General features: G+C 48.0%; 1 protein-coding gene and 1 long non-coding RNA gene across 12 annotated transcripts in view; both read right to left on the reverse strand.

Annotated features, from left to right (window-relative positions):
- Nucleotides 1-27,301, reverse strand: part of HS3ST4 (heparan sulfate-glucosamine 3-sulfotransferase 4) — a 424,128-nt gene that overhangs the window by 191,492 nt on the left and 205,335 nt on the right. The gene's annotated exons all lie outside the window — the stretch shown is intronic.
- LOC149120591 (uncharacterized) overlaps nt 1-27,301 on the reverse strand; it is a 32,495-nt gene that overhangs the window by 3,718 nt on the left and 1,476 nt on the right. Inside the window, exons 2-5 of one of the 11 annotated variants that reach the window (XR_016226085.1) lie at nt 27,105-27,162; nt 24,758-24,815; nt 23,321-23,442; nt 15,403-15,891 (exon numbers count right to left, since the gene is read on the reverse strand). This is a non-coding gene — a long non-coding RNA (uncharacterized LOC149120591). Of the gene's footprint in view, nt 1-15,402; nt 15,940-23,320; nt 23,443-23,629; nt 23,654-24,757; nt 24,945-26,974; nt 27,012-27,104; nt 27,163-27,301 lie in introns of those variants that run through there. The other 10 variants (XR_016226086.1, XR_016226087.1, XR_016226083.1 and 7 more) reach the window with 10 other exon arrangements.

Here is a 27,301-nt window from a genome sequence, read left to right on the forward strand (position 1 = left end):
CGTACAGATTTTGGACTGAACACCCCGATGGCCAGTCACGTCATTTAATGGAGACAGAGAACATCAGAAGAGAAGAAGTAAGTTATATGGGGAAGGTTCAGCTTAGTCTCTGGGCACCCTAAATGGGAGGTCAATTTAAAATATCGAAGGGAAGAGGTCACGTTATCATGTGCATATTGACGCTTGAGGCTCACAGGAGAAACCCAAAAGGAAACATTTTCAGTCATCATTGCTCCGAAGTCGAAGACACAGCTATGCAAGAGAGGCTCCGCAGGGAGTTTTCAGGGTCACAGCCCCAGAGAAAGCCAATGGGCTCTTCTTTCACGTGATGGATGGTATCACCCACCTGGCATGCTCCCCTTCGATGCCTCAAGCCCAGATCAATGAATATTCCCTTACTGAGCACACGAATCAATCAATCAATTCATGGAAGGGTATGAAAGCTCGCGTTGCATAGCAGATTCTACTGTGGAAGCAACAAGAGGAACCATGACCTGCAACCGACTTTCATTTTTCTGAATTCTAGACTCTTTCTCCCTACGTAACATGCGCATTTCTCTTTGTTTTGTAAAAATACATGCAGTGCCGGAAGTTGCAGGTAAATACAACATATTGAAGCCTCATTCCGGAAAACAAACAAATAAAAACCTTAATTTAGTTAGAGAAATCTGTTCACTACTAGTCTGCCAACATTTCTTCCTCTTTAAAGGATGCCTTAAGTTGCAAGGCAACAGACTCCCCCCGTGGGTATTCCCTGTTCAGCAGTCCCTGAAAGTCTTGACAAGCCAACCTTGCTTGAGTTTTCCAGTTTGGACATAAGGAAACAGAAAAGAATCAGGCAAGCCTGGAAGACAGTCAGCACTGAATAACTTGGTTGACTACAAAGATAGAACATAACCTTGGGCATTATGCATCCCTTCTGATAGGTATCAGTCTTTCCTCTCAAATCGAAAAGCTCACACGCACCAGTCTGCTACCTCCTTGGAAGAAATTACAGAGAAAAGAAGACTGGAATTTGAAGATTGTCATCCTGCAACAACATCTTGTTTGAAATTCTGTGTGTGCATTTGTGTAACAGTGGCTTAAGAAGATGGAAGAAGCAAGAGTGATAAAAACAAGGCTGGTGAGCTACATGTAAAGGAATCAGAAAACCCAATCTGTGGCGGCGGGGGGTGGGGGGTGGCGGCTGTGGTCGTCAAATGATGGTGTTTTCATCAGAGAGATGTATCCTGTGTTTCCAACACCTGCCACTGAAGCAGGCAGGCCCTTCGATGAAAACTGACCGACAGCCCTGCCCTTCTGCCATAATAGAGTGGACCAGGGTGAGACACACAGCCAGTGGGAGTTGTTCTTTGTGGCAACAGTTCTTACGCTGGAGGGGGAAAAGCAGAATCCAGAAAGCTTCCTGAAACAGTTTTCTGGAACCCATCTTCGGAGAATAAAATTCACCAGGTCTGAGTGCACCCCAGGAATCTGCATTTCTACCAAGCTCCCAGGGGGGAGCTTAATTGTCCCCAAGCCGAGAGCAAGCACATTACTTTATGATAGCATGGGCAGGAGTACTCAGGTGTCCCCTCTGTCTGGAACAGTGTCAGGCCCTAGTAACTGCTCAGTTCATAACTGTTGAATAAACAATCCTGTCTCTTGAAGAATTTAGTGATGGCCAGCATTTTGGTCTGCTTGGCTGTGACAGCAAAAACCCATAGACTGAGTTGCTCATAAACAACAGAAATTTACTTCTGGAAAGTCTAGGTTAAGGCATTGACAGAGCTAATGTCTGGTAAAGACATAAATGGTGTCTTTTTTAAATTATTCTCAATAGTGAACGGTGTCTTCTTTTTTCATCTTCACATGATGCAAAGACCAGGAAGCTCTCTGGAGTCTCCTTAAAAGAGGGGCATTAGCTTTCGTCTATGAGGACCCAATCAGCTGCCCACAGCCTCATCCCTAACACCATCACGGTAGAGATTACGTTCCAACATGCACATTTTGGAGGGCATGGGGGGCACAGACATTCCAACCACAGCATCCAGTTAGCAGAGAAGAGAAAGCCAAAAGTCACAGAGAAGGTGGGAGGAAGGAGCCCTGGGTCAACCCAAAGCCATGACCTTGAACTATTCACCTGAGAGGCAAAACTGAGAAGAGAGAGACCAATCGCTAGGATCCAAGGTAGGGCTAAGATGAGTTCGTTGCCACATACACACACAAGAGCTAGAGTAGTCTTGCAAGCTGCCCTGCTGATGAAGTGACAAGCAATTCAGGCCACTCAAGGTTCTACAATATCTTATTTTTTATTTGACAGATGGAATTAGACAGTGAGAGAGAGAAAGAGAGACAGAGAGAAAGAGAGACAGAGAGAAAGGTCTTCCTTCCGTTGGTTCACCCCACAAATGGCTGCCATGGCCAGAGCTATGCCGATCCGAAGCCAGGAGCCAGGTGCCTCATCCTGGTCTCCCATGCAGGTGCAGGGCCCAAGCACATGGGCCATCCTCCACTGTCTTCCTGGGCCACAGCAGAGAGCTGGACTGGAAGAGGGGCAACCGGGACTGGAACCTGGCGCCCATATGGGATGCTGGCACCGCAGGTGGAGAATTAACCAAGTGAGCCATGGCATCGGCCCCCACAATATTTTTCAGTCCTTCGATCTCTCTAAGAGAAAGGAATACTCTTGCCTTCTTTCTCCTGGTCTCCTTACAATCCTTCCTCCTTGGCAATGAGAGAAGAGCTCACCACAGCCAGAAAAGGCCCAATACCAACACAACTTAGATTTGGACCCCAAATCTGTCTTTTTGGATTATTTCTTGGCTGACAAGGAAAAAAAATCATTAAAATTCTCTGAGTCTTCACTTACTCATCTGTGAATATAAGCTAGGATTGTCCCCCAACAGGAATAATGGACATAAAATTGCATGATAGAACAACTGGCATGTAATAATACAGTAAAGAGCCCATCTCTTTACTTTGGGAAGCTATGAAAATATATTTTAATTCTCACATTACTTCATTCATACTATAGTTGATTTCTGAGCAACAACTATGCCCTAGACACTGTTCTAGGTATGAGAGATTTAGCAGTAAATAAGAGAAATAAAGACATCTGTTGTTACGGGGCTGACGTTCAAGTGGGGAAGAGAACCAGTGGCTATGACAGAGAGGTACCATATAGGGGATGGTGCTGTGGTGTAGCGGGTAAAGCGCCGCCCTGCAGTGCCAGCATCCCATATGAGCACCGATTCGAATCCTGGCTGCTCCTCTTCTAATCCAGCTCTCTGCTATGGCCTGGGAAAGCAATAGAAGATGGCCCAGGTGCTTGGGCCCCTGCACCCATGTGGGAGACCCAGAAGAAGCTCCTGGCTCCTGGCTTCAGATTGGCATAACTCCAGCCATTGTGGCCATCTGGGGAGTGAGTCAGCAGATGGAAGGCCTCTTTCTCTCTCTGCCTCTGTCTCTCTGTAACTCTGCCTTTCAAACAAACAAATAAATCTTAAAAAAAAAAAAAAAAGTGAGGGCCGGTGCTGTGGCACAGTGGGTTAATGCCCTGGCCTGAAGTGCCAGCATCCCAGATAGGTGCTGATTCGAGACCCAGCTGCTCCATTTCCGATCCAGCTCTCTGCTATGGCCTGGGAAAGCAGTGGAAGATGGCCCAAGTCCTTGGGCCCCTGCACCCGCGTGGGAGACCTGGAAGAAGCTCCTGGCTCCTGGCTTCAGATCGGCGCAGCTCTGGCTGTTGTGGCCAACTGGGGAGTTAGCTATTGGATGGAAGACCTCTCTCTCTCTCTCTTTCTCTCTGCCTCTCCTCTGTGGAACTCTTTAAAATAAAAAGAGGAAAAGAGGAAACATATACAGTTCTGCCGGAGAGTGCTCAGTGACCTGGAAGAGAGTGTAAAAATGACACTGTTGAAATGTGCATCTACATAAATGAAGACCTGGAGACAATGAAGGTGTGAGGCCTGTGAACATTTCAGGACATGTTTCCAAGAGCAGAGATCTGCAGGTGCCATGAAGGCCCTGGGGCCACAGAGTGCCAGAGTGTGTAATAGCAAGGAAACCACTGGATTGGAAGAAGACGGAAGGAAGAAATGTGGTAGGTGACAAAGTCAAAGGGAATTGGATTCCCCAGATGGGCCGCAGATCATGCACCGTCCTATGGGATGTGATAGAGAGTACGGCTTTTATGGAGTCAACAGCTGACTCTTGATATGGCAACATACAACTTATCTAGAAGGGATTGACCTCACCGCTCTACTGAAGTCCCACATCATACGGAGGCAAGAATGGAAGCAGGCTACTGCAATAATTCCAAGACAATTTCTGGTGGGGACTTAGACTGTGGTGGCATGATGGAGACAAGAATAATTGTATCACTGACGTTGATGTTAGAACACTCGGGCCAGCACGGGAAAAGAGATGGAAAGGGGTGCAGTCCCCAGGGAGAGTACATGATGCAGAAGCCTCAGGTGCAGGACACGTCTTCACTGACAGCCTAGGGAGAAGGGGCTGGGCTGTGCTCTCCTGCCCCCTGTCAAGCTGAGCTCCTGAAGACTCATTTACATGCTGGCTTTAGTTCCTCTCTTCCACCACAGACTTGATCCCTCTCAATATGGATTATTTCCCTATCACTCTTCTAACATTATTGAAGTCGCCACCTCCCACCACCTCCACGCAGCATTCAGGTTCAGTTACCCTGGCCATGCTTTTTGGACACCATCTTCGCTTGGCCTTGGTGGTACCAGCATCCCTAACTTCCCTCCAAATCATCAGCCTGTTTCCTGCCCTGGGTCCTGCTACTCCCCCTACCATTCTAGAATTCACCAAGACCTTTTTCTCTTCTGACTCTCCCTGAGCTCCCTGAGAAGTCACCAAGACTCCTGGCTTACAATACCATGTGGTCCATAGCTACCCAGATGAACTTACGTCCTGGCCGCTGACCGACACACACAGCTGCTTTCTCAACCACTCTATTTGGGCATCTAATGGATGCTGCAAACTTAGTTCATCCAAACAGAATGTTTGATGTCTTCTCTCACCCCAACACAGCCCGTGTTCTCTACTTAGTTCCTACAATGGCAACTTACAAAAACATTTTTGCCAGCCTCTAACAATCAAAAGGTCCACAGACAATGTGGAAAGATTTGTTAACACAGAGCCCCTATCCACATGGGGAGGAGACCCACAGGTGCACAGCTGGAACAAATATGGCACCTGTAGACATTCAGAATGGCAATGCCTCCATCAGCCTCCTGTTACGCTTTCTCCCCGCTCAGCACTCTCAGATCCATCTACGCTGGCTCTCTCTTCATTCCTCAAATGAGACAACCTCGGTCCTTTCCTTCTGCCTGAAAAACAGCCTTCGTTCTCCACCCAGCAGTTCCTACACATCCTCGTCGCCGGCCCCCATCCAAACTGCTCTTGCCAGATGCTCCTGCGTAGAGCTCTCCACAGCATCTAATTCTAAGCACATGTGTGATTAATAATTTAGTGCCTTCTCCTTCACAGGAGGCGTAAACTCCATGAGCCCCTTATCTATGGTGTTCACACCGCATAGCTAGTGCCCAGCACATATTAAACACCCAATAAATGTGAGTTAAATGAGTGCTTGGATGAATGACATCTACATTATGACAGAGGACCAGTTTTCCCATCTGTCACACAGTGATCGTGAGATCTGCCCTTCTTCACACACATATTACTTGATAGAATAAAAGCATATGGGTTGTGTGTTATTTTATTATATTCTTAGCCTCCAGGAAAGAAAGGCTATTCTATCCCATATTTGTACCTGGTATAGTTATTGTCCAACAAATGCGTGTTGAAGTGAATGGCTATTATTACATATCTGCAGGAAGGTAAAACAAAAGGTGATGTCATCTCCCTAGTCCAAAGATACTCCCCCTATGCACCCTATCTCAAAAAAAAAAAAAAAAAAAAAAAAAAAAAAAAAAAAAAAGGATGCTTCGTCCTGATCATGAGATTCGGAGATCTTCAAGTCGGTGTGGTTGGGGAGAATCGATACATTTATAGCCTGGGGCAAATCTTTTTCACCTGAACGAATTTCTGGTTCTTGCCTGCTTCTTTTTTGAAAAGGCATCTGAGGGGTGTCAATAAAGGTGACGCTTATTGCCTGAAGATTTTTGCCAGCAAAAGGAAACTGTGGTGGAGTACAGAAACTCTGTCTTCTCCCAGAAAAAGCCTAACGATTTCAAATCTCTGCTTCACAGAGACAGCAAAGGTTAAAGCTGAGTTGTGCAGTGATGGGGAAAGGAGGCACATAGCTGGTTTGCTGGCGCGGTCAAGGATGCCCAAAGTTGTGTGAAAGGTTTGGAACATCACCTGCACGAATCTCCAACACATATAGGAAAAACACACAAATTCAGTCTACATGGTCAGTAGCTCCTGTATTCAGTTCGTATTCTGGTCCATTTGGGAAGAGGGATGGTACAATGGATGTTTACTGAACTCTTGCTATGCGCCAGGAATAGGTTAGTCAGTCCCACTTAAAATAACTGATTCAAACTCTGCAAGGAAAAGATGTTATTCCATTTTAGAGATACAGGAACTGAGGCTCAGGTAGGTTGAGTAACTTGCCCAAGTTCATGAACTTGGTCCATAGTGGAAGGCAATGGTACCTTTATTTAAGGCATTGTGGCATAGGAGGTAAAGCCGCCGTCTGCATTGCCGGCATCCCATATGGGTGCCAGTTTGTGTCCCAGCTGCTCCACTTCCCTTCTAGCTTCCTGCTAATGGCCTGGGAAGGCAGCAGAAGATGGCCCAAGTGTTTGGGCCCCTGCCACCTATGTGGGAGACCCAGAAGAAGCTGCTCCTGGCTTCTTCCTGGAGCTTTCTCTCTCTCTGCTTCTCTGTAATTCTTTCAAGTAAAATAAAAAAAAATCAATCTTTTTTCAAAAAAAGAATATATTTAAAGAACAACACAATAATCAAAGCAGCAAATTAGGCACCTATTACGTTTCTAAGTTTGCGCTGCGACACAGGGTAGCAAATCTCCAATTGTTTGTACTTGGAGCCTGCGTGGCCACGTCCTCGGCACAGCAGGATGCTGTCGAAGTGACATGGCTTTGAAGGCAGCAGCTCCAGATTTGGATTCTTTCTCTGCACTGAGGAAATAAATATCTCGGTACAGCTGCTCAGGTGGGCATGTGCCTGGCATACAATAGACACATGATGAATGATCGCTTCCCGTTTGCTCCTTGCCATCTCCAGGAAGTGAAAATCACTGTGATGTTTACCTTAAAATCTGATTCTGGGAGTGGGTGTTTGGCAGAGCAGTGAAACTGCTATTGGGGGCCCCTGCATCGCACATCAGAGTGCCTGGGTTCTGAGTCCCAGCTCCATTCTCCATTCCAGCTTCCAGCGAACGCAAATCCTGGGAGGCAACAGCAGGTAATGGTTCAAGTAGCTGAGTCCCTGCCACCCACCTGGGGGTCCTGGACTGAGTTCTGGCTCAGAGCTTGTGACTATTTTGGGCATTTGAGGAGTTTATCAGCAGATGGGAGCTCTCTGCATCTCTCTCTTTCTCGTTCTCTCTCTCTCTCCCTCTAATAAAAAATGATGCTTATTCTTTTTCCTTCTTGGAGGGTTTACCACATACCAAACTCTTCACTTGCTCTATCTTCCCAACAACTTCTTTTTCTTTCCCATCAGGGAGCTGAGGCTTGGAGAAGTAGCTTGCCAACCATAGCAAGGGGGCTCGGACTGGAACCTGAGTCTATTTTAAGTTGAAGCCATTTAACCACCACCACGCTACAGAGTCATGCCTCTGTATTGACAGGTTCTGCTTCTGCAGAGTCAACCAAACACAGATGGAAAATATGCAGGAAAAATGAAACCACACTGGGCCTGTACTGAACACGCACAGACTGTTTTTGTTGTCGTGATTCCCTACCCAGAAAAATGCAACAACCACCTGCATAGCATTTACATCTTATTAGGTACTAGAAGTAATCCAGAGATGACTTAATGTATATGGATGGATGGATGCGCATAGGTTCTATGAAATATTGCTCTCTTATGCTGAGGACTTGAACTTCCAGGGATGTGGGTGCCCACGGAGGGTCTTGGAACTAAGCCCCCAAAGCTATATGTACTGTCTCCATCACTACACTCCAAGACAATAAATACTGAGGAAGCATAAGCTTTTGCTGGTTGTTCCTATTTTCTCAATGATATTCCCTCACTTGAATTCTATGTTTATGCAAAAAAGTCGCCCGGAAAATGTAAAGGGAGGAGGAAGGTCAGCAGACATTAGCTCAGACAGTGCAGAAATCAGCCAGGCCGATCTGGTATCCTGGTGGACAGGAAATTACTAGAAGTTCAATATCACTGGTGGCTGGCGCCGCGGCTCACTAGGCTAATCCTCCACCTTGCGGCGCCGGCACACCGGGTTCTAGTCCCGGTTGGGGTGCCGGATTCTGTCCCGGTTGCCCCTCTTCCAGGCCAGCTCTCTGCTGTGGCCCGGGAGGGCAGTGGAGGATGGCCCGAGTACTTGGGCCCTGCACCCCATGGGAGACCAGGAGAAGCACCTGGATCCTGCCTTCGGATCAGCGCGGTGCGCCGGCCGCAGTGCACTGGCCGCGGCAGCCATTGGAGGGTGAACCAACGGCAACGGAAGACCTTTCTCTCTGTCTCTCTCTCTCACTGTCCACTCTGCCTGTAAAAAAAAAAAAATCACTGGTGGGAGTTTTACTTTGTGTGTGTGTGTGTATATGATTTTACCTTGGAAGTATTCTCAATATTTTCCGCAGATGGGAGAGACCTGGCCTTTGCATTCCGTGCCTGCTTTCCCCTGTGCAGTGGGAAGGGGAAGAGGGCCAAGAAATGGAAGGAAAGGCAAACAATTTGATTCTTTTTAAAACAGAATTCGTGAGCAGGCGTGTTTGTGTTTCTCACTCCAGGCCAGGCTCCTCTCCTTGACGCGGCTTCAGAGAACAGGGCTCCGATCGATCGGACTCGGAGGTGGTGCTGCCCAGCAGAACCCACCCCAGGAGTCTTGGGGGCTACTGAATATTTGAGGGGGCTGGACCTCCATGAAGCGAATACAAAGAGGAGTGAGTATTTCATGCTGCAGAGTGGCGTTTCTCCACCGCGGGCTGTTTTGCACCCTGGTGGTTGTCTGGCCATGTCTGCAGTTCTTTGTGGTTGCCACAGTTGTCAGGGAGGCTGCTGTGGGGGTGGGGGGGTGGTGAGGAAGGGTGCCCCTGGCATCAAGTGGGTAGAGGCTACTGAACATGCTATGAGACAGTCCTCATAACAAAGAGTTACTGGTTAGAAAAGCAACAGCACCAAAGTGTCTCTGGGAGTATTTATGTTCTTTATTTAAATGCTTTAAAAGAGAATTTTATCAGTTGAAAAGCAAACTATTGTGAGCCTGTCAATAAAATGATCTTTTCAAGGCTTACCCCTTTAGGGTATTTCCTAATGGAGCCTCCGTAGCGCCTCGTCCCTCAGCACTGCATCTTCGTGGCCTGGCTTCTGCCACCTGCCCATCCTCATCCCCCAGCCTGGAACTCAAAGAGCCAATCACGCTAGATACACATGCCCCATGCAAACACAGACACACACACATACACGACACAGGTCCATATCCCACAGGAAGGCACACACACCACATACACACACACCGCACCTACCAAACACACACCCACACATACACCACATACACCCTACATGCCAAAAGCAAACACACACAAACCCTCCACACATGTAATACACAGACCCACATACATACACCATACACACAACACATACATACACAACACACACACACAACACATACATACTCCCCTTGCATTCCATTTTCTCTCAGCCCTTCCCTTTCTTTTCCACTTTGCAAAATTCTTTCCTTGCAGGTTTAATGCATCACCCTTCTCTGAAACCTTCCTAAAAACCTTGCTGACTCAGGGTTTGTGCACTGGCTGAACCCATTCAGGCTGCCCTAACAAAACACCATCCACAGGCGATTTCTAAAACAACAAGCATTGGTTCCTCCTGGTTCCTGAGGCTTAGAAATCCGAGACCAAGACACTGGGAGGCTTGTGAATGGAGTCTCACTCTGCTCCACAGTTGTCACCCACGGTGTCCCCACAGGCATGAAGGGACAGGCAGGCTCCCTTTTATAAAAACACCCATTGCATCCACTGCCTACCAAAGACAACGCCTCTCAGTATCATCCCTCTGGGAGTTTGATTTCAACCAAGGAACACAAACATTCAGAACAGAACAATGGTATCAGCACCACCTGGGAATGACCTAGAAAGGCTGACCTGGGGGTCCGCAGCCAGGACCTACCCAAGGCAAGATCTGTGTCTACATATCCATCCTCACGTTCAAGTTCGAGAAGCACCACGGTGGACAGTGTTGAGCTACCTCACCCTTTGCACTCCCTGAGCCATCTACATAGATTCCCCCTCGCAGACTATCGATGACCAAGCACCTGTCAGTGTGCCTGCCTTTTTCCCCACTTTGTAATGCTGATCGGGGGAAGAGTATGTTATTCATCTTTGTATGACCGACCTCAGAACAGAACTGACACACAGCAGGTACTCAACAGACGATGGTACCTGCTAAACCAACACTCTTTCCACCCATGCTTCCTCAGTCCCTGCCAGACAGAAATACTGTGGTCTCCTCCAGATAGCAGAGATCAGTGTCGGTCCAGGGCCAGCCACAAGGGGATGGTAACATCTTCAGCACCATCAGCCAGCGGTGCTCAGAATCGCACAAACCCAGGACTCAGGAGAGCTCACTGTGTGAGTACAGGACCCGGTGATGAGGATCCAGGACTGAACACACAGACCTGGCCTCTATTTTGGCTGGAGCTGATGAATATCATATAGGGGTGGGAGGGGGGATCAGTATGGTAAGTGAACAACTCATGTCCGGGTGGTTTGTGATGTGTGGGGTGCACCTGCTGATGTAGACTTTATCCTTGAAAGGAGTGATGTTTTAGCTAAGAGTGAAGGACGAAGAAGCCTTAGCCAGGGGAAATGGAATAAAAAGTCTTCCTGGATGAGGGGGTACAGCAGCTAAGGACTCAAGGCTGAGAGAGTATGTGCTGAGTTCACAGCTGTGCCTCAAGATAGCTTGGGGGACAAGAGCAAGAAGGCATGAGGCTGCTGATACAAGAGGAGCCAGCAAGATTCTACCAGGGGGCCTAAAACATCGTCTCTAGGCCCACTCTGCATTTCTGAGCCACTGACCAAGATCGAGGATGGGTCAGACCCTTTGTTCATCAAGCGCTTTCTTCCCTCGATGGACGTGAGGCCCTAAATCAATGGCCACCTGAGCCAAGGCCTTAACACCCTTTCCAATCTCTCTTAGGAATCTGGATCTTGCTTTTCCCAAGTCCTATCACATTCTTATTCCCTGCTGCATTTAGATAGATGTCTTGTCTGATTTACTTATTCACACACTCTCTATGTTTACTCACTCAGTCTAATTATTGAGTCCCTCTATATGCCCAACTGTGAGTACACACAGGTGAATAAAACAGACTTGAAGGGGAGGGTGTTGTGGTGCAGCCCATTAAGCCACGGCTTAGAAGCCCCCAACCCACATTATAGTGCTGAGTAGAGTCCTGGCTGCTCCACTTTCAGTCCAGCTTCCTACTAATGCATGCTGGGAGGCAGTAGATGATGGCCCAAGTGCCTGGACCCCTGCCACCTATGTGGGAGACCCTGATGGAGTTGCTGGCTCCTCACTTCAACCTGGCCAGCCTCAGCTCTTGCAGGCACTCGGGGAGTGTGCCAGTGGAGGGGACGTCTCTCTCATTCTCTCCCACTCTATCACTCTGCCTTTCAAATGAGTAAATAAATAATTTTTTAAAATACAGATATGAGGAAACATTTTTAAATGTAAACCCATCTCCCTCTGTGCCCTTCTAATGGCTGAGCAGTGGGAGATCTCCCAGGGATCCACCTGACAAGCTGGCTTGACCTATCCACCCATGCCCACCCTGAAGACACCCCACATGCAGAACACTACTTCTTCCACTACTCGCTGCAGAGAGGTCTATTTCTGCAAGCCCCCTCCTTCTATTCATTGTTTATTTGAGAGATGGAGAGAGACAGACAGAGAGACACAGAGCTCCCAGCCACTGGTTCACTCCCCAAATGCCTACAGCACCCAAGGTTGGGCCAAGCCAAAGCCAGGAGTCAAGAACTCAAACCAGGGGCCGGCATTATGGCACAGCAGGTCAAGCTGCCACCTGTGAAGCTGGCATCCCATATTGGAGGACCTGTTGGTGTCTGGACTGCTCTTGCTTTCTATCCATATCTCTGCTAGTGCTCCTGGGAAAGCAGCAGAAGATGGCCCAAGTACGTGGGCCCCTGCCACACACCTGGGAGACCCAGATGGAGTTCCTGGCTTGTGGCTTTTGCCTGGACAAGCTGCAGCCATTGCAGCCATTTGGAAAGTGGACCAGTGAATGTAAGTGCTCTCTCTCTCTCTCTCTAACATTCTGCATTTCAAATAAATAAAACAAATCTTTTTAAACAAAAAGAACTCCATCCAGCTCTCCCACATGGGTGACAAGGTCCCGACTACTTGAGCCATCACCACTCTCTCAGGGTGCACATGAGCAGAAAGCTGGAGTAGGGCTCAGAGCTGGGACTCAAACCCAAGCACTCAGATATGGGATGCAGGCTTCGTAACCTCTAAGCCAAATACTCCCTCCTGCATCGCCCTCTTAATAAGTGGCAGTAGATGGACATTCTGGGCAGCGGCGGGGGTGGGGGTGCTTTTGTGGTTTCTGACGGAGCAATCAGGCGTTGGAATCACACAGGACAGAGCCGCTTCAGTGGATGATAACCCTTATCTGGCCGCCTCTGCCTAGGCGAGATTCATTTTACAATGTCTGGGGCTGCAGAGAGAACGTCTTCATATTTCTCAGCACAATAAACCACCACGGTGTCACTATTTACTGGCCCTAACAGCTCCATTACCAAAGAGCCCGCGATTATCAGGCATTAAGTTACCACAATTATCTTGTTTTATTCTCCATTTGGTGAGATAAACCATTCAACCTGGGCCTGAGCATCATTTGCTATTTGTATGTGAGGTAAACAAAAGCCCCATCTCCGGCAGGAAGCACTTCCTGGGCTCTTCCCTGGGCTGTCCCATCAGACCCCTTGCTGTGCCTTCTCAGTAAGGATGTAATAATGTAATAATGCTTGCTCACAGTGGTCTGCAAGATACAGATTGCGGCCAATACTGACCTGCCACCCATGTGTATAAATGGAATTTGACCGGAAGACAACCACGCTCATTCATTTATTCATGATTTATTCTGCTTTCACATCAGAACAGCAATGTCGAGAGGCTGCAACCAAGGCCTTATGACCCCCAGGGCTGAAATATTTATCTGGACCTTTACAGAGAGTTTGCCAACATCTGCATAACAGCCAATGTTTCCAGGGTATAAGCTCTGTGCAAAATACCTGGTTTGCGTTCTTCAATCCACATGAGATGCCATTTTACAGACGAGACAACCAAGACTCTCACCATGGTTAAATGATGGCCCGGAGTCCCAGAGCTGCTAAATGGCATAGTGAAGTTCAAGTCTATGGTTGCAGCAGCTATTCTGCTTGATGCTGGTATCTGAGACTGGATTAACCCTCAGAAACTCAGGGACCTCAGTAATAGAGTCAATCACTTTGCCCAATTTTGCACATCGCTTCTCAGGGGCACATGATAAAGGCTGGTATGGCAGTGTTGTGAGGATCAAACGTCTCAGTCAGACGTGCTCCAGTGGTCACTGACAACCCGGGTGACATGTGTCCATCTGCAGACGGCAGGCTGTGCTCCCTTGCTCCTCCCACCTGGATCTATCCCTCTGAGACTCCTTTACTCTTGCTACTCAAAGATGGCCCACCGTCCACTTAGGAGCTTGTTGGAGATGCAGACTCTCCAACCCCACCACGTACCTGCCAAAGCAGACTCTACATTCCAGCTCCCCACCCTCACCCCCGCCCAGGTGGCTGGCGTGCACTGTAGCATTTGAGATGCTCTCATTTAAAGCTCAACCTGAAGAGTTCTGCCCCCAGCAGTGCTGGAGGCGTGGGAGCCCAGCCCAGGCACCCTGCCAGGCTCCATTCCCAGGACATCCCTGGGTGCTTGGGGCATCACAACGATCACAGGGCAGTTGGTCCTTCTGCCCTGGTTCTCCCCTTAGTCCTTTCCTGTCAGGCACCCCATTCTGCCCCTAAGCTACTTGCACGGCCTCCAATGCCACCCCCTCATTCTCATTCTCTTCTCCCAGTGGTTTGTTCCTTACACCTTTTGCCATCTCCTCTCCACTGTCTGAACTGTGATTCCTGACACTTAAAAGACAATGCACTGCTGGCTGGCGCCACGGCTCAATAGGCTAATCCTCCACTTTGCGGCGCCGGCACCCCGGGTTCTAGTCCCGGTCAGGGCGCCGGATTCTGTCCCAGTTTGCCCCTCTTCCAGGCCAGCTCTCTGCTGTGGACAGGGAGTGCAGTGGAGGATGGCCCAAGTACTTGGGCCCTGCACCCCATGGGAGACCAGGAGAAGCACCTGGCTCCTGCCTTCGGGTCAACGCAGTGCACCGGCCGCAGCCGGCCATTGGAGGGTGAACCAAGGGCAAAAGGAAGACCTTTCTCTCTGTCTCTCTCTCTCTCACTGTCCACTCTGCATATAAAAAAAATGACAATGCACTGCTTTGCCATGGAATAGCCTCCTGTATCCTAACAAGGACACTTTGCCCCAGCTATCCGGTCCTCCTGCACTTGACCTTAAGGCTTGGTCTTCACTCTGCCTCTATCCCTGATTGCCCAGCCAACATCCACCCTGAGACACCGGACACTCAGCCATTCCTCATCAGGCAATGCATAGGATGCTTTGCCCTCCCTTGAGGGTGAGATGCCTTATTCCTGAAGGTCTGGACTACACCTCTGACAGCCCAATCTTCCAGTCCAGGGCTGCGCGTACGAAAGATGAGCAGTCAAGACTCGTTGATCCCCGCTCTATGAATCCCAAAGCTGAATTTCTGATCTCCCGTCTCCTATCCACCCTCACGACTGTATCTGTTAAGTGCATAAGAAAGGCAGCTAGTGACCTAAGCAGTTGGGTGGCACCACGGATGAGCGATGCCAGCAAAGACAGCCTTCTTGGAATTTGACCCTCCCTGCCCATCACTGGGGAACTTGGCTACCTAGAGACGGGGACGTGGCGGACATCATTACGTCTGAACAGACCCAGCCAGGCTGAGCTCCCACTGTTTACCAACCTCTGCAGATGCTGGCAGGCTCCGCATATCTCCCCACACCTATGATTCATTCTCTGCCTCCTCTTCTCTATCACAAACACACATCTGTTCCGACTTAGGATAACTAAAGGAAAGTTAAATGAATCTGCTTCGCATGTCTCTAAGGTTATTTATAGGACTTTAATACAAGCTGATACAAAATAAGGAACAAAAAAAAAGAGAGAGAGAGAGAAATAAAAATAAGTTATCTTCCCAGGAAGCCAAGGAAAGTTCAAGGAAGAAGAGAATAAGTCATGTCCTCTGGGCTGATGAAGCTGCAAGCGTCTTTGGTTTATCACAGCCTTTCTTCCAGGGACTGAGAAAATCAATGAGGCTTGTTGGATTTTTGAGAGATCGATATTAAAAATACGTACTTTGCAATGCAGAACATGCACGCCGTGTATGTGTTTCAAGGGGCTGCAGTGACGATGGAACAACCCTGATCAAGCACTTGCAGGAGGGTAAATATTGACCGTGGGGATGAGGGTGTCTCCAGGCCCCTCTCTGAGCTGTGCCTTTGACTTCTGTCCACGTGCCCTGTGCTCCCAGCGTGGCAGGTGGCTAAGGCTGCGGGTCACTGACGAAGCTTCCGCCTCCATTACTCCCTGCACCTTGCAGAGATAGGTCAGGGAGAGAGTGATAAGCTCCAAAGGAAATGGCTGGAATGTTAAAATCAATACGGTCTCTAATCTGGAAAACACGTAACACCAATCCAACACCCAAGTATCTTTGATTCCACTTTCTCCGTGTCCCTGTCGCCACTGACTCACCCAGCTTCCCTCCTGAAGGCCCCTGGAATCAGACCCTAGGCCTACAGAGGCCTTGGTTAGATCTATGCCTCCAGTCTGCCAGCATCACCTTTTATTATGAAGACAGGCATCTTCTCCTGGCTTTCTATGACCTGAAACCTAAAGTTCCTGGTAGTTCCTTAGGAATCTACTCGATTTCACCTACCTCAGCTGTGGTCCCCAGATATGCTTCCTAGATACCAGTCACACAGGCACATAACCCATGCTGCGTTTTCACACCCACATGCATTTGCTCAGCAAACATCTGCGGTGCTAGCCCCTTACCCACAGGGATATACTCCAAGCCCGCAGTGGACTCCTGAAACCACAGAGGGGACTGAACACTAGAAATGTCATTTTCTCTACTCAGTGACTCACAGGAGGGTAGCATATACAGCAGGAATACAGTGAACAAGGGGATGATTCACATCCTGGTGGGACAAAGCCTCAGCACACCACTCAGGACAGCGAGCAGTTTAAAACAAGTGAGCTGTTTCTAGAACTTTCCCTTTGATATTTTCGTCTAGACCATGATTAAGCAGGAGTAACTGCAACCATCGAAAGTGAGGCCATGGACATGGGGAGGGCTGTGGCAGTTCTCAAGGAGTTCTAGGACCTTCCTTGCCTATTCATTTCCTGATCTCCCGAGATAAACACAAATGTCCCCTTGTTGCGACCCCACAGGAAATACCTCTACTCCAACGTCCTCCGTAGTATGATTTCTTTGTTTACCTGTTTTATTACCTGTCTTCCCTTTGTGGAATTTAAACTCTCGGAAGGCAGGAGCTTTCTCACATGTACTGCTCTAACCTCAGCACCATAGCATCCATTCAAAATATATTTGTTGAGGGACCTGGTGCTGTGGTGTATTAGCCTCTGCCGGTGGCACCGGCATCCCATATGGGTGCTGGTTCATGTCCCGCTGCTCTACTTTTGATCCAGCTTCCTGCTGATGGCTTGGGAAAGCAGTGGAAGACGTCCCAAGTGCTTGGGCCCCTGCACCCATGTCAGAGACCCAGATGAAACTCCTGGCTGCAGGCTCCAGCCATTGCAGTCATTTGGGGAGAGAACCAGTGGATGGAAGACCTCTCTCTCTTTCTCCGTAACTCTGCCTCTCAAATAAATAAATAAATGTTCTATACATATATATTTGCTGAATGAATGAACAAATGAATGTCTATTTCCAGAGCTACCCTGTGAGTCCTCTGAAGTCAGAATTTCTCATGCACTTTCTGAGCATACAGTTAAATACTGTGCAGAAGGTAGGAGTAAATTTAAACAGATACACACAGACACACACACACATATTCTGTTGAATTGAATTAGTCTGAATTGCACTTTGTAGGTGAACTTATTAAGAGGGGAAGGGATCTTTGGAATCACAACTTCATCTCTGCAGACAAAGCCAGATTAAAAGCTACCAAGTAGGCCGGTGCTGCAGCTCACTAGGCTAATCCTCTGCCTGTGGCACTGGCACCCCGGGTTCTAGTCCCGGTTGGGGTGCCGGATTCTGTCCCGGTTGCCCCTCTTCCAGGCCAGCTCTCTGCTGTGGCCCAAGAAGGCAGTGGAGGAGGGCCCAAGTGCTTGGGCCCTGCACCCTCATGGGAGACCAGGAGGAAGCATCTGTCCTGGCTTCGGATCAGCGCAGTGCACCGGCCGCAGCGGCCATTGTGGGGTGAACCAGCGGAAAAGGAAGACCTTTCTCTCTGTCTCTCTCTCTCACTGTCCACTCTGCCTGTTAAAAAAAAAAAAAAAGCTACCAAGTGACACTGTCTCCTAGATGAAGAGAGAAAAGTCTTCTGTTAGGATCAAGGACAAAAGATCCCCAAATCTCAACACCCCAAATTGCCAATTATGCCTCTCAGGCATCACAATTCTATTTATGAACGTAAATCCTCACCTTATCTCAAGGAAACATACCGCAGTGTCGACTTGATTTTGAAGGACCTTTATGGTGGCCACAACTTTGATATATACATTTTATTGTGGCACCATTTGCACTGCGGAAGTTAAGGTTGAGTCAGCACTTCCAGTGAGAAATCCATGTTCTTGGGATTTATAACTCGGCCATAAACACTTAGCTATGGCTTTGGAGATAACGCAATGAAACCTGCCCTGATGTGTAAGATATACACGGGAACCCTCTGGGGCTACCACCCCAGTGGGCGCCAGGGAAACCACGGGCCTGCCCCCCTTGTACGGTGTTAATTCTCAGTTAATATCAAGGAGCAAACATCACTCAGGAGGTGCGTAACCTTTCCTTGGCTCTCAGGATGCAAAGTCTAAGAGAGGGATGCTTTATTCTTAATTAGCTAATCTTTCACCCCACTTCCAGGTGGTACCCAGCCCTCCTGAGCCCACCTGCAGTCCTTCTCACACACACAAATCATCCAAGGAGCTTTCTGAAGTGCAGATCCAGCAAGTCGCAGGTGGAACGTGAGTCTATATTGTTTTTATTAATTGTATTGATTTAAATTGATCAATTAATTTTGAGAGGGAGAGAGAGAAAGCTCTTCCACCCACTAGTTTACTCCCCAAATCCCTACAACAGCTAGGGCTTGGCCAGGCCAAAGCCAGAAGGTAGGAACTCAAGTCAGGTCTCTCATGTGGATGGCAGAGACCCAACTACTTGAGTTGTCACCTGCTGTCTCTCAGGGTGTGCATGAGCAGGAAGCTGGAACTGGGAGCAGAACCAGGACCTGAACCCAGGTGCTCCATTACGGGATGCCGAGTGCTAAGCAGCATTTTAAACACTGCACCAAACACCCACCCTGTGAGTCTGCACCCTAACAATACACCCAGAGTGCCAATGCTGCTGTTCCAGAAGGCTAGCCCCCTATGCATGTTCCCTCCTCAGTAGCTGCAGTCTCCCCCGATGTACACCCTCCTCATGGTTCACCTGCTCTTGTTTAGGTTTAACACCTTCTCCCATAACCCCACCACGATCTGCCTTCTGCAATCACACCTGTCTTTATTCCATCCTCCACACTACGGTCAAGGAAAGTCTCTGGGGAAAACTTCTGGCTATATCACATCCAAACTTAAAGCATTTGATAATTCCAACATTACCTCCCCTATACCATTAGGCCAGGATTCTTTAGCTATCCCCAGCCATGCCACCCTTCTCCCCAAGGCGAGGGTAAGTCACTCCCTTCTCGGTGGCACCACCATTAAATCTGCCAGGAAGTGTCTAATTATTGACCCATGTCTCTGTCAAACTCAACTGACTGTGAAATCTTAAAAGGCAGGAGACATATTTTACACCACTCAGGATCTACTACTCAATAGGAGCTCAATAAATCTTTGATGAGAGGAGGGATTCATATATTAGGGAATTTATAATAGGCGCTAACATATATTGAGCATTAATTCTGTATCTGGTGCTGCATAAAATGCTTTGCACTTATTAACTCATTTAATGCTCAGCACAACCCTGGGAATTACATGTGGGGAGCTCCTACTCTCTCTGTGACATAGTCAGATTCAGCAATGATATATAATCATCCCAAAGATGCACAGTGAGTGAGTGGCAAATAAAATCAGAACTCCTTTTCATTAAAACTCCAAAAATATTTGTCTTAATTATCAAGTGATGTTGCAAGACTGACTGAAGGAATGAATGGAAGACAAGAATGAATGAGTGATTGACATTTGTTGCCCTTGGGAATCTGTGAAGGCAGGCAACCTGTCCCTGGAAGTCAATGCAAAATGGGACGGGGTGATTTATGCTTTGGGTTTGCCGTTCTGACCTCTGGCAGCTCAAAATTTGACTTTACAAAAGCAAATGCTTCCACCTGTTATTTCAGCTCCTTGACACCAAGAGGAAGGACATGAAGATGCTTGGCCAGCATGCTGGACACAAAAGGAAGTTGAACAGCAGAGAAGATTTTATACCAATAAATATCACAAAGGCATAGAGGGCAAAAACACCAAATGCCACCCACTCAACCATCCACCTGAACATCTTTCCCTCATTCATTCCTCACTCATGTACTAACTTGTTTATTCCCTTACCCATGCATTGATGCATTCCCACATCCCATCATTCATCAAATATGTATTAGACCTTTGGACATTTTAAGCATTGTTTAAGTGCTTGAAGTATGGCAAGTTTGCAAGACAGTGGTCAAAGGCATTTCCCTAAAATATACAACAATTACATCTGAATTGGTACCCGAGGGATATATGAGTATAGAAAAACTATTTGGGCATGAAAGTGTGTGGATCAGTGAGTGTAGCATAATGAATTGAGAGGGGTGTGAGGGAGGAGCTCTAACCACCAGTAGCACATGTGTGAGAATGAGCCCAGTGGACCTGGACCTGAGACACTTAGGGGAGTACAGAATGGCTGGACAGAAACTAGAGCGCAGAGAAATGGGGGTAATGGAGAAAGGCAAGACAAAGGCATGGACAAGGAAGCCAGAGCCTCCTTTTTGCTTCCAGGATTAGGGGTGTCAATGGCCATGTGATGCTGCAGGGGATGCCCTGAGAAAGGACCGCACAAAGTTGAGCGGACTTCAAAGTTTGTAAAATAATAGAATAAAACAACTAAGTTTATTTTGGTGAAACCATTTTTGAAACCCAGGCATAGATTTTTCCCCTAAAAAGTTCATGGAAAATGTGTACTAAGCATGCATTTGCCCCAAAATCAATGTATCTTAAACCTCCATTCCCTGACAAGTTTTTTGAAGCATCCTAGTCTACCCATGCCTTTACAGGTAATCACAAAATGATGAATCATGTGGGAATTACAGCACTGAGACAGGAGGACCCAAGTAGATTCTTCACTATTCTGTAAAGCAACTTCAATTCCAACCTTAAGCCACTATTATGCTGATGTACAGCGTGTATGGAGGGCAAATCCCTGGGTGTCTCTAAGAATCAAAGCCATGGTACTGGGAGTTTAGGAATGAGATGCAATGGACTCCAGGAACCCACACAGCCAGGGTAGCAGCCGGAACACTGCCTTGCTACCTCTCTGTTGCTTCCACACAGTGCTTGCCACATGGCAATGCACAAAATGCTGGGCGTGGTGCTGTGGCACACTGGGTTAAGCTACTATTTGTGATGTCAGCTTCCCATACTGGAGTGCTGGTTCAAGTCCCACTTACCCCACTTCTGATACAGCTTCCTGTTGATGTGCCTGAGAAGGCAGAGGACAGATGGATCACGTACTTGGCTTCCTACCACCCATATGGGAGATCAAGATGGAGTTCCAGGCTCCTGGTTTCAGCCTGGCCCACCTGCAGCTGTTGCAAGCCATTTGGGAGCATGAACAAGCAAATGGAAAAATCTCTCCCCAACCCGACTTCCTTCCTCTCTCCCCCCTCCTCTGTCTGCAGCTCTACCTTTCAAATAAATAAATCTTCTAAAAAAATGCTGCTGGGGGCCCCATTTGCTTAGAGCCGCCACACTGACACTTTCTTGTGATCTGTGATCTCTGATCTTCCCTGCAAGCTTCCAGGAGGTGTAGCCTGACTTACCACTCTCTGCGCCCAGAGATCTCTCCCCCAACACCCTTCATTTATCATCCATCTGGATAAGTTGAAGGGAGCAAAGCGTTTCTTGGTGTTATTAGGAGGGGTCCCACACTGTCCCTATGATGTGACAACATAGACAGAATCTATGTGGGGATTCAGCTTCTAAAGACAAAAGCTGGGAAGAAGGTATGGGCAAGGCAACCTGAACTTTCTCCCTCCAAGCTCCCTCCTTGGAAGCAATGAACAGAGAGCTGGCTCTTTAGTTGGAACAGGAGTAGAAGAGAGGGAAGAAGGAAAGAAGAAGGGAGTGCATGCAGGAAAAAAGGAAACACTGATTAAACTCTCTATTACAACAGAGATGTGGTATGGAGATGGACAGAGGCATTGCCATTGACCTGGGTGGTAGACACAGATGTATGATAAAACAGTGTTAATATGCTTGTATTTCTTTGCAATAGGTAGTAAAAAGGAAATGCTATGTAAATAGTTGTTATATTGTATTATTTGGAATGCATATAAGAAAAAATCTGCACATGTTTAGTACAGAGGCAAATTTTGATTCATGATTGGTTGAATCCATGGATGTGGAACTCACGGACATGGAGATCCCACTGCACCCAATCTCTGCAAGTCTATGGACATCCATGTGGTGTCACACCACATTTATCTACATGACCAACACACCCACACGTCAGAAGATGCACATCCACCCTGTCTCCCTTTAAAACTCTCACAAAAGCTCAAGAATGCAAATTTACATGGGTAAGGATAAAACAAGCAAAAAAAATAAAGAACAAATAATAGATCCCCATTTTTATCCTAATGTAAATTCTAATGAAGATGTTAAATAAAGTCGGCATAAAAACCAATTTCTGCAAATCCTCCTGCTGGTAAGTTATACGTTCATTTGTTCCTTCATTTCACTTTGATCAATGCCCACACATAGTTATTCACACAATAATGATTAACAATGCAGGCTCTGGAACCAGACAGTCCTGGCGTTTGAATAAATGTTATATTGTTCTATTTTCTATGAACACTTTCAACTGTCTTCCAGTTCATAGTGGCTAAAACCATAAGGACTTCTTCGTGTATTTAACAACAAGAATGAAAGTAGGTGGTCCCAGGGTGTATGTTTCCATCCCTCCCACCTTGGTGTGCTGACTCATTCTTTCTAGGCTTCTTATTGTGTGTGACTGTCGCTCCCCCTCTTCAAGGAGGAACGACACAGGACCCTGCGCTGTTCTTCTGTCTGCTCGGCCCTCCCCGGGTTTGCTGCTGGTTCTTCCCAGGTTGGCTACTGTCCCTTCCACCTCCGTGGAAGGGCGGTTCCCCCTGGCCACTTTCCCCACTTCCGCAGGGGAGTGGCACACCGCCGGCCGGCTCTCTCGGGGGCTGCACAGGTGTTCCCTCAGATGTTCCCCTTAGATGTTCCTGGTGCATGCCGTCTCTCTCCTCCTTTATAGTCCTCCTCCGCCAATCCTAACTCGGCTGCCCACACGCCGAGTACGCTGCTCTCCTCCAATCAGGAGCAAGTCCTACAGTTTATTGGCTGAACTGGAGGCAGCTGTGTAGAAGCTGTTTTCTTCTCTCCCAGCGCCATATTGTGGGAGAGCAGATGCATAGAATAAGTCTTAATTCCAGTAACTTAGTCTAGTCCGAGTCGCTCCCCACATGTGACCACAGTTGGGCTGCCCTGGAAGGAACTGCGTTTGCCTTTAAGACAGGAAGAGAAAGTTCTAGTAGGATTTTTATCCTTGGCTTGTCCTTACCAGCAAGAAGCCAGACCTCTTTCTAGAAGTCATCAGCAACAAAGCCCTGGCATCTCGGGACTCAGAACTGACTCCTGTAGATTCGGGGAGCCTGGGAAAGTGCATCTGAAGCTTTGCAATTTCTGCAGAAGGAGACATCGAGAGAAGACGAATGGGAGTGGCGACTGGTTTACACGGCATCTCCGGGAGGAGCTCCTAGCACACAACAGGGGTCACTGATAGAAGGGTGGGGGTGACTCATCTACCCAACGGGCGGGAATGGAGGAATGACTGATGTAGTGTCCTTTGGGGTTCAGGGAAGGCTTTATAGAGAAGACAATGCTGGAGCAACACCTGGAAGAAATGGACAGCAGTGAGCCCTCCCCTCACAGAGGCCAGCACAGGTCAAGGCAAAGAGAGGAGGGAGAGGATGACATTAAAGATCAGTGCAGCCAGAGTAGGTCGAGAGAGAAACTGTGCCAGGGAGTAGAGAGGGAGATCGGGGCAGTTAGATAAACAAGGATCCAGTTGTTCTTTATCTTGTCCGACAGTACTTTTCAAAACAAGGGACTGCTTTTAGTGAATGTGAAATGACACGTCAATACAGAGCGCTGAGGCTCAGAGGAAGAAAAGAAAAAAAACCTTGTAAATTCTCCTGAAAGTCTTGTTTTTGCATCAAGGCGAAAAGCCCTGGTCTGGTGTTGCTGTATCCTTAACATCTCTGTACCTCTTACATCCCTTTTTAGCACAAGGAGAACAAGCCTTAGGCAGAGAGCATCATCAGCAGTCCCCAGCTAGGATTTAATAACCCTGTTCGCTTTGGTTCTGTCTCCATTATATTTACGCTTATGGTTACCATCGAGTGATGGCAAATGACGCGGGACATGGCAATGGGAACTGTAATTTATTTTATTTTAACCTATGCACCTATTTTCAAAAGTAAGTTAATTTACAGGAAAAAGCCTAAGTGCTTATGGCACAGGTGGCATGCCACCTGACAGAATTCACGAACGCCATCCACAGGGATCTCCATACATCCTAAAGCCACGAAGGTGTTATGTATGCAATCCAGGAACACTCAGGTAATGGTGCTCACAGAGCCACGCACGCTAGTGCACAAAGGGAGGGAAATGATCCTAAGAGCAAGGGAGTTAACATCCTAAGTGTTTCACAAAGAGTTGCTGTGAAGAGTAAGGGAGTTAACCCAGGCCAAGAGCTTAGAATCGAATGAATGATGAGCCGAGCACTATGCGTACACCTCATGTCATAACCAGTTTGGAGACCAAGTGAGTTTGAGGGTGGGGGATTGCACTCAGGGGAGAAGCCGAGAGCTTGTCAGCTTGATACCAGCTAAGCAAAATCCAGGGACGGTGGGGACGGCCAGAGAGACTGGAGACATTTTCAAAGTGGAACGTGCAGCTGTCAGTCCTGCAAGGGCCTGGTAGACTGCCTGCTCACCGGTTGGAGCTCAAAGCTGAGTCCCCGACGGCTCACGGTGACCTCCTTCCAGGTCCCCCTGCACAGACACACGCAGACGAACACTGTGCACACACAGATAACAATCCCCCAGCACATGCTGTCCCAAATGAGGCATCTTGTCATGTTCAGAACATCAGCTGTCACACACTGCAAGGATCCTCATCTTCTACAATGAGAAAGAGGAAAAGAGGGAAAAAAAAAAAAAAAGAACCTGAACAAATACTAAAAAAAGACCCAAAACCTCCTGTGAAGAACACATCATTGGCCAGAGTTCTTTTCAGTGAGGGAGCCTCGGCAGTAGCATAATAAGCAGCTCACCAAGACAGAAAGAGGGGGAGAGGAGATGGGAGAGGGAGGGGACCAAACCCTACCCACTCCATTTCCACCCTCCCCCGCCATGTTATCTGATGCAGTCCTCACCATGGTCCTAAGAGGCCAGAGTTCAGATGCATTAGGCAACTTGGCAATGGCCACAGAGCTGGCAAGGGGTCACTCTGGATTTTAACCACGTCTGACCCACACGCAAGCTGGCCAAAGCACCCCCAAGGGGCCAATGTTTTGGAGAACCAAAGGATTGCATGAAACAAGAGTGAGAAGGCTGTTTGAAAGTGTTCTTATCGTGTGGGGCTGGACTATGTTGAATCACCCGAGACGCACGGCTTCCCTGCCCTCTCGCAGTCACGGTATCCTGAATGTTTTCATAGCCATGTATGTGACAGAGCAGATCAAGCAACAGGGACAAGGAGTCAGATTACACTGGTTTCAATCCCAGGAGAATCTCAAGGGAGACAGAGACAGACTGTTGTTTGGGGGTGGGACCCAGAGGGTTTTAGTGCACAATGCTCAGCCCACCACCTCCCACTCCCCAAAACCAATCATTGGGGGCTGTTGACGTGACTCCCACCCCATCTCCCACCAGTCTGTCTTGCTCCTGTCCCTCCATCCCCTTGGCCACTGCTATGGACTGAATGTGTGTGTCTACTCTCTGAATTTACATGCTGAAGCGTAATTGCTACTGCAGTGATATCAAGAAGTAGATCCTTTGGGAGGTGATCATGAGGTCACGGTTCCCACGTATGGGTTTACTGCCTTTAAAGGAAGAGACAGTGATGGTCTCTCTCTACCATGTGAAGACACATGACAAGGAACTGGCCCCTCACCAGATCCCAAATCTGCCAGCACCCTGACCTTCCACTCCCAGCACCCAGAACAGTTACATGTCTGCTGTGTGGGCCTTCCCGTCTCTGGGATTCCACAGCAGCACAAGCTGAGGTAGACAGCCTCTGTCTTGGGTCCTGTTTCCAATCCTTGCCTGACTGTTGGTGCTTATGAGCCCCTGACATTCATCCTTGGAGCACCCAGTTTCTGTCCACACTCTGTACATCCACCAGAGTGATCTTCCTAAGACCCAGCTCCTGTTGTCTTGTTGCCCATGACCGAGACGTTCAATCTTCCCCCACTGCCCTGTGGCACCACCCCCAGAACTACAGCATCTGATCATTATGGACACACCAAGCTTACTACCTGGCCACATCCCATTTCTCTCCCCCACCCCAGGCATCTGTAAACTCACATCACCCAATTCCCTCAAGGTTCACCTTTGCATGCACTGTATGTCACCTCCTGGAACTGACACACACGTGTCATGTGCATGCACACACGCACACACACGGAGTCTCTCCCACTCTTTCTTCCCACTCATCATAATTCTCATCAGCTCTTTGCTCTTACTGATTTTCTGATCTGTCTTCCTCACCAGACTAAGCCCAGGCTATTAATTTGCTCATCTCTACATCCTTAGTTTCCAAAGCCTCATGTGCAGCAGGCACCCAGTAAGTGTTTGCTGAATGAATACATGGCTATAAGGCATGAGAGGAATATCTTCTTAAAAATAAAATGACAATTCCATGGTATAGGATGTTACAGTGTCACGAGAAACCCTGAGGGCCCCGGAGAGCTTTTTTTTAGCAACTTCCTTGCCTATTCTTCCAACTGCTTCTTACCCCTTGCTTCCCTCAGCATCAATTATTTACTGACAGCTGACTCCTGTGGCTAGATCTGGGTGCCACCTGATTTGCATACTACTCTGTATTTTAGCCAAATCAGGCTCAAACTAAACAACCGCTCCTGTTAAACGAAGAATCACTCTCTTTCCCGGAACAGCGCATTTGAAAACCTGATGGAGGTGCAACACACCCAAGGGAAGTGACCAGAATGGCACTGTATCTGTGACCTGGATAGAGACAGAATGGATGGAGGTTATGTAGCATAGGAAGATGTTTCTGTTCTCTCCAAAAGGCCTATAGGGAATCATATTTGGGCTCACCTGATGAGTCTCAGAGGGTAGAAGCACAACACTGGTAGAAATCATCCTGAATTAAAACCTGGAAAAAATTCAACACCCAGTCACTGGCCTGAGAAGTAGCATGCAGGTGAAGGAACCAGCTCTTGGCATGTCTTGAGCTGGTCTTGGACATCCCAAGCAGCAGTGGGATGCCCACACTAGCGGGACATAGAGAACTT

The sequence above is a fragment of the Oryctolagus cuniculus genome, chromosome 19 (assembly GCF_051225735.1).
Source record: "Oryctolagus cuniculus isolate XC-2025 breed Fujian yellow rabbit chromosome 19, ASM5122573v1, whole genome shotgun sequence".
NCBI lineage: Eukaryota > Metazoa > Chordata > Mammalia > Lagomorpha > Leporidae > Oryctolagus > Oryctolagus cuniculus.